Below are 10,691 nucleotides of genomic sequence, written 5' to 3' on the forward strand. Positions count from 1 at the left end.
TCGCGGCGGGGATGGGGAGGAGGGGGTGGGGAGGCGCCCTCCCCCCTCGCTCGGATCGGATCCCCGACACTACCGGAGGGGCACGTACTTCAGTGGTAGTGGTGGGAGCGGGCAGATAAACAGGAGGCGAAGGTGGGAGCTTTGGGGCTTTAGCCTAAGCCAGCGTTAACCCGCCCAGGGAAAGCCTGCGCCCAGCATCCATCGATCTGCAGACTTCGGCAAGGGGGTGAAGCCGGGCGGAGGCTGAGGACTGCGGTCTGAAACTCAGCGGCAGGCTGCGAAGTGAGAGCCCAGGGCTCCGGGCCGGGGCGGCAGTCGGCCCAGCAGGCATCCCACCGCATTCGTCTGTCAAAAACGCAAGAAAACAAACCCCTTTAGCTTTGGCAGTTAATTTTGGTGCCTTTGAACGTGCAAAACGCCTCTCCCCGCCCCACTCCCTCCATCCAGCACCTTCCCTCCTCCCCGATGGCTGGGCGGTTAATCGTTGAAAGGCTGGACCCCCTCGGGGAAGCAGATGGAAGGATCGTGCCCAGCGAACTTGTGTGTGCTCACTCACAAGTGAAGAGAATTTGGGCCCGGACTGCGGCAGGAAGGCAAACTGGGGAGAGAGGGCTGGGAGGTTCGTAGCCTACACTCGCGGCGCAGGCAGCCGCGGCTCCTGGACCGGCGACCCCAGCGCTCGCGCTCGGCGCTCAATTATCTTCCCGAGGAGGCGCGGGACCGCGAAGAGCATCTTCCCTGAAAACCAGCATCCAGAACACCATCGATTCCTTTTCTACCGAGGACATAGTGCTTAGATTGAACGCCGCGGCTGCTTGCTGAGAGCGCAGAGGACCTTGAGGCTCCCAGCCCCGATATCTCTGTAGCCGAGACTCTGCCCAAGACCTAGTGGGGTCCGGGGCGAAAGAGTCTTTTGATGAATGAGCATTCGGGCAACATCTGCCCGTCAGCCCCCATCGCCTAAGGAGGACACGTTACACACGCTCGGCCTCATTGTGCTGAAGCGCGAATTTTAGCTGCGGGCAGGTTTCCGCTCACTTCACAACGCGCTTCCAGCAGGTTCCAACCTGCCGGTGCAACGAAGAGAGAGACTCACATAACTGGGTGGGGGGTTACTGCAAGCCGGAGTGAGGTGTCCCCAAAGGAAGCCCAATGTGGTTGGGGCCAGGGAAGGGAACCAATGGAAACTGAGCACCTTGGAGCATCTGTGTTGGCCGTTTTACATCGTTATCTTTTCTGTGTCTTGTATCTAAGTATTAGCAACCTCTGCTAATATTTTTTATTTACCACTTTATGTTGTTCACATTCCTTATCTTCTGGCTTCTCCTGACAAATCTTGTCATGTTGGCAGCACAAGTATGACCACCCCCCCATTGGGAGATGAGGAAATAGAAACCCTGAGGAGTGAGTTGTTCAGGTCGCCAAGCCCCTATTGCGGTGGGGTCAATACTATTTACACTGGTTTTTAGGTCTCATTATTCATTATCTAGTTTTCTTATCAGATTGTGACATGCCTCCCCTCATACTCCCCGTGATTGTACATTTGTGGGAGTATAGAAATAGGTCTCTTCCTGTCCAAAGTTTGTGAAATGGCTATGAGACCTTGCAATTATTTGAACTGTAGGTGGGGAAAAACTAGTATAGCTTGCAGAAGCATCTAGCCCATTAAAAATACTCTCAAATGACATATGTAATATAACCACACACAGATACACCTTTATGTATATCTTTGCACCCCCAAATGGAGAATAGGTGTTTTTTTTTATTACAAACAGAACATTCTCAAAACTTAACTAGATCACAAAATAAAGATGGACACTTTTTTTTTTTAGATGGACACATTTTAAGTGGCAGAAATCATACACAGCTCATTTCCCCCTGATTGACATAGCACAATTGGAAATTTAAGAATACTTTAAACATAGGTTAAAGGGAAGCACAAATGGGAAACTACAAACTTTTTATAAACAGAAGAAAAACAAAAATCCTACATAAAATCAGGAGAGTATAGAAAAGCCATACAACGTTCAATGTATTTATTGCAAAACAATGTACAAACCAAGAAGCTTAGAAGAAATTACAAAAAATTGTGTTAACTCATGTTAAAAATAAAAGCAGAAATTAATGAAATAGAAAAATAAAAAACAAGGAGAATTGATCAATGAAATAAAAAATTTATTTATTGGAAGGATCAAGAAAAAATCAAGAAACAAAGGTACAAGTAACATTAGAAAAGAAAGGTGGTATATAACCACAGATGAGTTGGATATTAAAAACAAAACAAAACAAAACAAAAGATAATGTTTTTTTGCCCACAGAGAGGATCCTTCCTTTGTGCTGATAACTAGAAATAGTGAGATAACAAATGGTTAAGACATACCACAGCTTATGGAAAGGGGAATAAGATTTGAAGAAGCAGGCAAAATTGTTTAGAATGTTAGAATGTAAGAATGTAAGTATATAAAGTAATTCTAATTGTATCAGCTGAACATTTGGAATCAGGCCTTTCATCATCATTATCATAAAGCAGCTGTTGAATAACTAAAGGACACATGCTTGCTGGAGTAGAAAACTTTATAAAGTAATAAAAGTTAAAAGTAATAAAAGACAAGGGCTTCCCTGGTGGCACAGTGATTGAGAGTCCGCCTGCTGATGCAGGGGACACGGGTTCTTGCCCCGGTCCGGGAAGATCCCACATGCCGCGGAGCGGCTGGGCCCGTGAGCCATGGCCGCTGAGCCTGCGCGTCCGGAGCCTGTGCTCCGCAACGGGAGAGGCCACAACAGTGAGAGGCCCGCGTACCGAAGGAAAAAAAAAAAAAAAAAAAAAAAGTAATAAAAGACTATATGCTCTCAAGGTAACCTGGGAGGTTTGAGGACAGATATTACAGGGAAGGGAATAGGATCACTTTGTAAAAACTGTATTTATGACCCAGAAAGTTTGTTTGGAATGTCTCTGGAGTTCAGAACACCAGGAAGGAGAAAGGACATGATGTGAGAATCCACTGAAAATGACCAGCCTGAAAATGGTCTTACCTCCAGGGAACCAAAATTAATAGCCTGAAATGTGAGTTTTCTCAAGCTCCAAACCTGCCCAGGGTGGCATGGTAGAAAGAGTATGTACTTTGGGGCAAAGTCTGGTTCTACTAACATCTTTTCTACTAAGAAACTGTAGTCTGAGACAACTTGTCTATTATTTCTATACCTTAGTTTTCTCATCTATGAAGTGGAAATAATATTGCCTTCGTGGGGTTCTTCTGAAAAATTAAAAGAGCCACTGTTTACAAAGTAATTGTATAGTTCTCTATCTCCCCCACTCCCTACTCCTCCCCTCCCTCCCCCAATTCCTCCTTCTCTAAACACCATCTTTCAGGATCTTCTCTTCTGTCCATTGACATTTCTCCTATTTTGTCAGTAGGACTCTACCTTCCTTCCCTTCCTTTCAGTGACCCAGCTACCTCCTCCATGACTTTTTAGCAATTAGGAATCCAAACATCGTGACTGAGTACCTTTGGAATGCTTTGGAGAGACACCCCTGAATCTAAAAATACTCAGCCCCTCTCTTATAAAGTGAATGGCAAAATCAGGATTGCCCTTCCTCCCTCCCTTCCCCCTCCCTCCCTCCCTCCCTCCCTTCCTTCCTTCCTTCCTTCCTTCCCTCCTTCCTTCCTTCCTTCCCTCCTTCCTTCCATCCTTCCTTCCTTCCTTCCTTCTTTCCTAATTCATATATTTTTTGAGTTCCTATGTGGCTGTGTTCTAGCAGAATGAGTGTCATTGCTCCAAATCACTGATTATAATTTAACAGAGATGCAATGCTTAGGCTGAAGTCTTTAATGGAAAGACCCTAACATTTAACCATTCTTAATTTTAATATTAGAATAAAGATCATAATAGTAATGAGAGTCAGTAGTTTATTCTAAAAATTGGAAAAGCAGTATTTCATTAAGGAACTAATTGTCCCATTAATCATTAACAAACATATGAGATGTATCATAATAGGCACAACCCTTGACGTTAAAAGCTGTTCTTAGCAATAAAGAGACCCCAAGAGAACAACACAGAAATTCCCAAAGCAGCAGTAAGACCAGTTTAACAAAGATTTTCTGAAGAATTTATTCTAAAGCAGCCTCAAACACTGCCTTTTCATACAATGTCCAAAGTGTATCTACATCTATTTGGACAAGACAGAGAAGACAATGGAAAATCAGAGGAATCAAGAGAAAAGAATAAGGCTCCCACTAACTATATCAGCAATATCTCCCTTTATGTATTGACTCTTATTCTCTTCTATTGATCTTATTATCAGGAGGGGGAAAAGAAAGAAAAGCAGTAACATGTGAGTATTTAAAAGCAAGAACAGAAATTTGAAGCAAATTTTATTTACTTCTTTCTGGTTTGCTTTCACTACGTGCAGATTAACTCTTCCTTATTTTTTTTTAAACCTTGTTAGATTAGCACTACTTATTTTTATGATAGCGTGACAAAAAAAGTGTTGCCTTTCATATCAGTAAACAATGTTACCCTCCATCAGCCACTGGAGCTGCCCCACTGATGCGCCCTGAGGGGAATTCAGGATGGAGAAAAACAGGATACTGGCTCTACATAATTAAGATGCATATTAAAGAAATAATTTCAGTGAGCCCAGACTCCTGCATCTTCCTGTACATAGAAAAGCACTAGAATCATTAACTTGAGAAGTCTGGGGGTTTTTTGTCTTTTTTTTTTTTTTTGATTAGCAGTAACTTTTGATGTTCTACTACTTGTTTTTTCCCAAGCAAAAACTCCTATATATCCTGGCTCCTCACTTACTTCTTTGGAACATTTCTTCAGAGCTATCTGAGAGGTTGTCTACCCAGGCTATAGTCCTCAGTACAGTCACTGAATAAAACATAACTTGCAAATTTTAGGTTGTGTGTTTCTTGTTTTTTTTTCCTGTCGACAGTGGCATAAAATGTTATTATTCTCCCAGAGTAGAACTCTTCATAACACTCAATAGATTTGTAAAGATATTTGAAAAGATTGTCATATGTTAATGAAACTTACATATTTTAGTCTTCACTGAGTCACCAACTAGCTATATACCTTTGGCTAAGTCCCTTTAGTAATTTTATATTTATTTATTTCAGAATAAGTGGATAATTCTGTTTTCCTGTAAAATGGAAAACATTTTTTTCCCCTCCTGGCTATGTTGTTATAAAGATGCACCAGATATCCTTCATTATCTTATCAATTCTTTTGTTTCAGTTTCCCTCTATCAACATAGAATTTTATTTTCTTCATTAATTAGGCCGGTTAGGTTAGAAACAAACAAACCAACAAAGTAGGGAAGTTGTATGGCTGGGGTCTTTGAGCTCTCTGCGAAACTTCAAAAGAAGAAGAATGACGATAATGACTATCATTTATTGAACTACAACCACCAAGGTTTTCCATAATCATCTCTTTTTCTTGCTACAAGTTTGCAAGGTAGGAGCTTTTATTTTATTTTTATAGACAGTAAACCAAGAATCAGAGAGGTGGTAACTTTTCTTAGGTGACACTTAACCTGCTGTATTGTGCAGGTTAAGAGAACAGATGTTGGAGCCAAACCTCCCATACTTAAATCCCAACGTGACCACTTTCATGAATGAGGAAAGCTAACTTAAATTTCTCTAAAGCCTCAGATTCCTCATCTGCCATAAAGGATAATAACCATGTTGAATTATTTATGTTAATATGCAAAAAGCATGTAGAAGAGAAAATGTCCCATAAGTGTTCACTGCTATTGTCTGGAGAGTTCAATGAGATTATAATTCATGTAAATCAGTTCAGTGTCTGGCCCTTAGACAATGCTTAATATGACAATTTCACTTTAAAAATATTTTATTTTTATAACGTATATAGTTTTAAACTAGTCTGTCAGGAATATGATTAGTCCCTCCCTCCTTCCCTTTACCCCACACTTCCCCCATGATTCTTCCTCCCTATCTTCTCCTCCTCCTCTCTTTTTGTGCCAATAACTATGACTCACTAAACTGTATTGTCTATGAGCTATTTTTTTTTTTTAGAGAGACCCATTGTTTACCCTAATGTTTCAGACCAACATAAAACATACTTTAATTCAGTATCACATATTCAGGAACAGAACTCTATACTTCCCCCATCTTTTTAAAAGACTTTTGCTAAAACAGTAGTTGACGAAAAAAATAAGAATGTTCAGGTTTAGAAAGTAGAAATTAGCTTAAAGAGGAAAACTTCCTATTTTTGAGAAAGATTGGTGGATTAAATATAATAACGAGAACTCTCAATATCTGAGATACGGATTGGTCTAAAGTGGCTGTATTAGCCGGGGTTCTCCAAGAAACAGAACCAATTATCTATCTATCTATCTATCTATCTACATATCTATTGAGATATTTATTATAAGAAATTGGCTCACTCATGACTGTGGAGGCTGAGGAGTCCCCATAGCTAAGGTTGGCAAGCTGGAGACCCAGGAGAGCTGATGGTGTAAATTCCAGTCCAAAAGCTGACAGCCTTGAGACTCCAAAAGAGTTGAATTTCAGTTCAAGTCTGAAGGCAGGAAAAGATCAACCTGCAGCTCAAGCTGTCAGATGGGAGGAGTTTTACCTCTTACTCAGACTTTTTGTTCTATTGGGTCTTCAACTGATTGGATGAGCCTTCAAAAGAATCCACTATAGGGAGGGCAATCTGCTTTACTCAGTCTATAGATTCTAAGGTTAATCTCACCCTGAAACACCCTCACTCATAGACACACTCATAATAATGTTTGAACAAATTTCTGGGCATCCCATGGCGAAGCCAAGTTGATACATAACATTGATTGTCAGAGTGGCCAAAAATTTTGATGGATCCAACCATTTTGCTTTGGATTTTGACATGTGACTGCATCTCTCCCCAGAACAAACTTACTTCACCCTTCCTTTGCTAAGGGATTTATTGCTTCTTTTAAGGCTTTTGATTTGACTTCTTTTCTTATCCTTAATCAGTTTGAGTAAGACTCTTCAGCTATAATGAATAGCTGTGTAATGAGAAAGGGAGGACTCTGGCCCCATCATTGCCTGCCCCCATTGAGTGAGTTGTCTCCCATCTTCAACAAAACCTCTTTCTCTGACTCAAATTCATAGCTGCTGTAATGTTGTGACATTTTTCTGTGGAGAATTTGGTGTTCATTGTGAAGTTATTTTTAATTACTGTGAAATTAAATTTTGGGGCCAGGATTGTATTAGGGATAAAAAGAACAAATCCAGGGTGAAAATAAGGCAACAAGAAAATGCAGATGTCAAGAGTAAACAACAGGAAAAGAAGCTCATGGAAACACAATGGCAACTGGAAATGGAGCCGTGGTCCTTTTTGGGTCATCTGTCCCAGTCTCTAATATCTAATCTAGTGACCTGTATTTGAAATTTGAATGACAGCTTTATGCGAGGCATCAGGAGAATTTGGTGAAGCATCTCACAAACCATGTATTAATCAACCAAGAAATTCTTCCCTGCAGGACTAGACTTTTAAATATCAGGCAGATACAGCATGCCATTACCTGTGTAAATTAAAACAGAATCTCACTATAACTAGCCACTAAAAGTTTATATTGACCACTTCATCTTTTTATTTTTTAAATGGCTGTCATTTTCTTCTACCTATTATTTTTTTAAAAACAGCATTATTGAGATATAATTCACATACATTTAATTCACTCATTTATAAGATGCAGTTCAGTGGTTTTTAGTGTGTCCACAGAGTTGTGCAACCATCATCACTACCTAATTCTAGAATATTTTCATGACCCCAAGAAGAATTTCATATTTATTAGCAGTCATGTCCCATTTCTTCACCCCCACCTCCAGCCCTAGGCAACTACTACTCAACTTTCTGTCTCTATAGGTTTGCCTATTCTGGACATTTCATATAAGTGGAATCATATAATATGTGGTCTTTTGCGAATGGTTACTTTTATTTGGCATAACATTTTTAAGGTTCACCTACGTTGAAGCATTGTTACTGAGTCTAAGCTGATACTGCTCGCGGCACGACAGGCTAATCATTGAGAGACGAGTTGCTAGGGCAAGGAATAACGGTTTTATTCGGAAAGCCAGCTAACCAAGAAGATGGTGGGCTCGTGCCCCAAAGAACCATATTGCCTGAGTTAGAATTCAGGCTCCTTTTATACTAAAAGGGGAGGGAGTAAAGTCAAACACTTCCTGGTTCTCATCAGCCTCCAAAGGGGATGTGTTCATTTCTTCCTCCCTGCAGTCATTCATAGCTGGACCTGGTCAGGATGTTTCCTGTGAGCTAAACAAAGGTATTTTAGCTTAATGATCATTACGGAGGGAGCAGGGTTCCCAGCGATGGACCATCATGTATAATTTAAGCTTATAGGCAACATCCCTTCAGTGATTAACTTGTAATAGAATACAAAAGGTTCTTCCCTATTACAGCATGTATCAGTTATCCATTCATTTTTATTGCTGAATAATATTCTATTGTGTGACTATACCACATTTTATTTATCCATTCATCATTTGATGGGCATTTGAGTTGTTTCTACTTTTGGGGTATTGTGAACGTTTTTGTACACATTTTTTGGTGGATGTATGTTTTAATTTCTCTTTTGTATAAATCTAGGAGTGGAATGACTGGGTCATAACTCTGTTTAACTTTTTGAAGTTCTGCAAAACTATTTTCTAAGGTGGGTGCACAATTTTACATTCCCACCAGTAATGTATGAGGGTTCCAATTTTTTTCACATCCTGGCCAACACTTGTTATTGTTTGTCTTTGTGATTTTAGCCATTCTGGTGGGTGTGAAGTGGCATCTCACTGTGGTTTTGATTTGCATTTCCTTAATGAATCATGATACTAAGCAGTTTTTCATAAATTTATTCATTATTTGACATCTTTAGACAAATGTATATTCAATTTTTTGCCCATCTTTTAAATTTGGTTATTTAATTGTATCTTTTTATTGTTGAGTTGGATATAAGTCCTTTGCCCATATATAATTTGAAAACATTTTCTCCCATTCAGTGGATTGTCTTTTCACTTTCTTTTTTCTTATTTTATTTTATTTATTTTATTTTTTTAAACATCTTTATTGGAGTGTAATTGCTTTACAATGTTGTGTTAGTTTCTGCTGTATAACAAAGTGAATCAGCTATATGTATACATATATCCCCATATCCCCTCCCTCTTGCGTCTCCCTCCCACCCTCCCTATCCCATCCCTCTAGGTGGTGACAAAGCACCTTCACTTTCTTAATGCTGTTCTTTGAAGCACAAAAGTTTTAAAATAATTTGATGAAGTCTAATTTATCTTTTTTTCTTTGCTCTCTTGTTCTTTTGTTGTTGTATGTAAGAAACCATTGCTAACCCAAGGTCATAAATATTTACTCTTATGTTTTCTTCTGGGATTTTTAGAATTTTAGATTTTACATTTAGGTGAATGATCCATTTTGAATTAATTTTTGTGACTGGTGTGAGGTAGGTATCCAAATTCATTCTTTTGCATGTGGATATCAAGTTGTCCCAGCACCATTTGTTGAAAAGACTGTCTTTTCCCCATTGAATTGTCTTAGCACCCTTGCCAAAATCAACTGACCATTTGTATGGACTGAATGTTTGTGTGCCCCAACATTCATACTGTGAAATCTAATCCCCAGTATGATGGTATTTTGAATTAAGGACTTTGGGAGGTGATTAGGGCAAGAGGTAATCCCTCATGAATGGGATTAGTGCCCTTACAAAAAGAGACCAGAGAGCTAGATAGCTGTTTTTTCACTCTGTGAGAACACAGTAAGAAGTCAGCAGTCTGCAATCTGGAAGAGGGCCCTTTTAAGAACTCAACCATAGTAATACCCTGATCTTGGACGTCAGCCTCCAGAACAGTGAGAAATAAATTTCTGTTGTTTATAGGCCACCTAGTTTATGATATTTTTGTTATAGCAGCCCAAACTGACAACATAAATGTAAGGGATTATTACTGGACACTCAATTCTATTCCTTTGATCAATATATATAGCCTTATGCAATATCATACTGTTTTGATTACTGTAGGTTTACTATAAAAGGTTTTAAAATTGGGAAGTATTGGTTTTCCTGTTTTGTTCTCTTATTCTGGATCCCTTGCATTTTCATATGAATTTTAGGAGCAGATTGTCAATTTCTGTGAAAAAGGCAGCTAAAATTTTGATAGGGATTTTATATCCCTTTCTACAGATTGAATCTATATGTCAATTTGAGGAGTAAGCCATCTTAACAATATTAAGACTTCCTATCCATGAACATGAGCTGTCTTTCCATTTATTTAGATCTTCTTTAAATTTTTCCAACAGTGTCTTGTAATCTTCAGTGTACACGTCTTGCACTTCTTTTATTAAACTCTTATTCTAAATCCCAAATATGAATAAAGGTTAGTAATGTCCAGGAATTATGTCTTGGTTAACCCAGAATCCTTCCTACCTGGCTTAGTGTCTTGCATTATGGTTGTCAATCCCTGTGCTTATTGAAGTAAATTGAGAAAATACATTTTTTTTTCTTTTTTTTTTTTTGCGGGCCTTTCACTGTTGTGGCCTCTCCCGTTGCAGAGCACAGGCTCCAGACGCGCAGGCTCAGCGGCCATGGCTCATGGGCCCAGCCGCTCCGCGGCATGTGGGCTCTTCCCGGACCGGGGCACGAACCCGTGTCCCCTGCATCGGCAGGC

General features: G+C 39.7%; 1 protein-coding gene and 1 pseudogene across 3 annotated transcripts in view; one reads left to right on the forward strand and one right to left on the reverse strand.

Annotated features, from left to right (window-relative positions):
* The window catches only part of OTOL1 (otolin 1), a 231,812-nt gene that overhangs the window by 96,111 nt on the left and 125,010 nt on the right, over positions 1-10,691 (forward strand). The gene's annotated exons all lie outside the window — the stretch shown is intronic.
* LOC102986475 (uncharacterized) overlaps positions 70-10,691 on the reverse strand; it is a 27,333-nt pseudogene continuing 16,711 nt past the window's right edge.

Source organism: Physeter macrocephalus, chromosome 1 (genome assembly GCF_002837175.3).
Source record: "Physeter macrocephalus isolate SW-GA chromosome 1, ASM283717v5, whole genome shotgun sequence".
NCBI lineage: Eukaryota > Metazoa > Chordata > Mammalia > Artiodactyla > Physeteridae > Physeter > Physeter macrocephalus.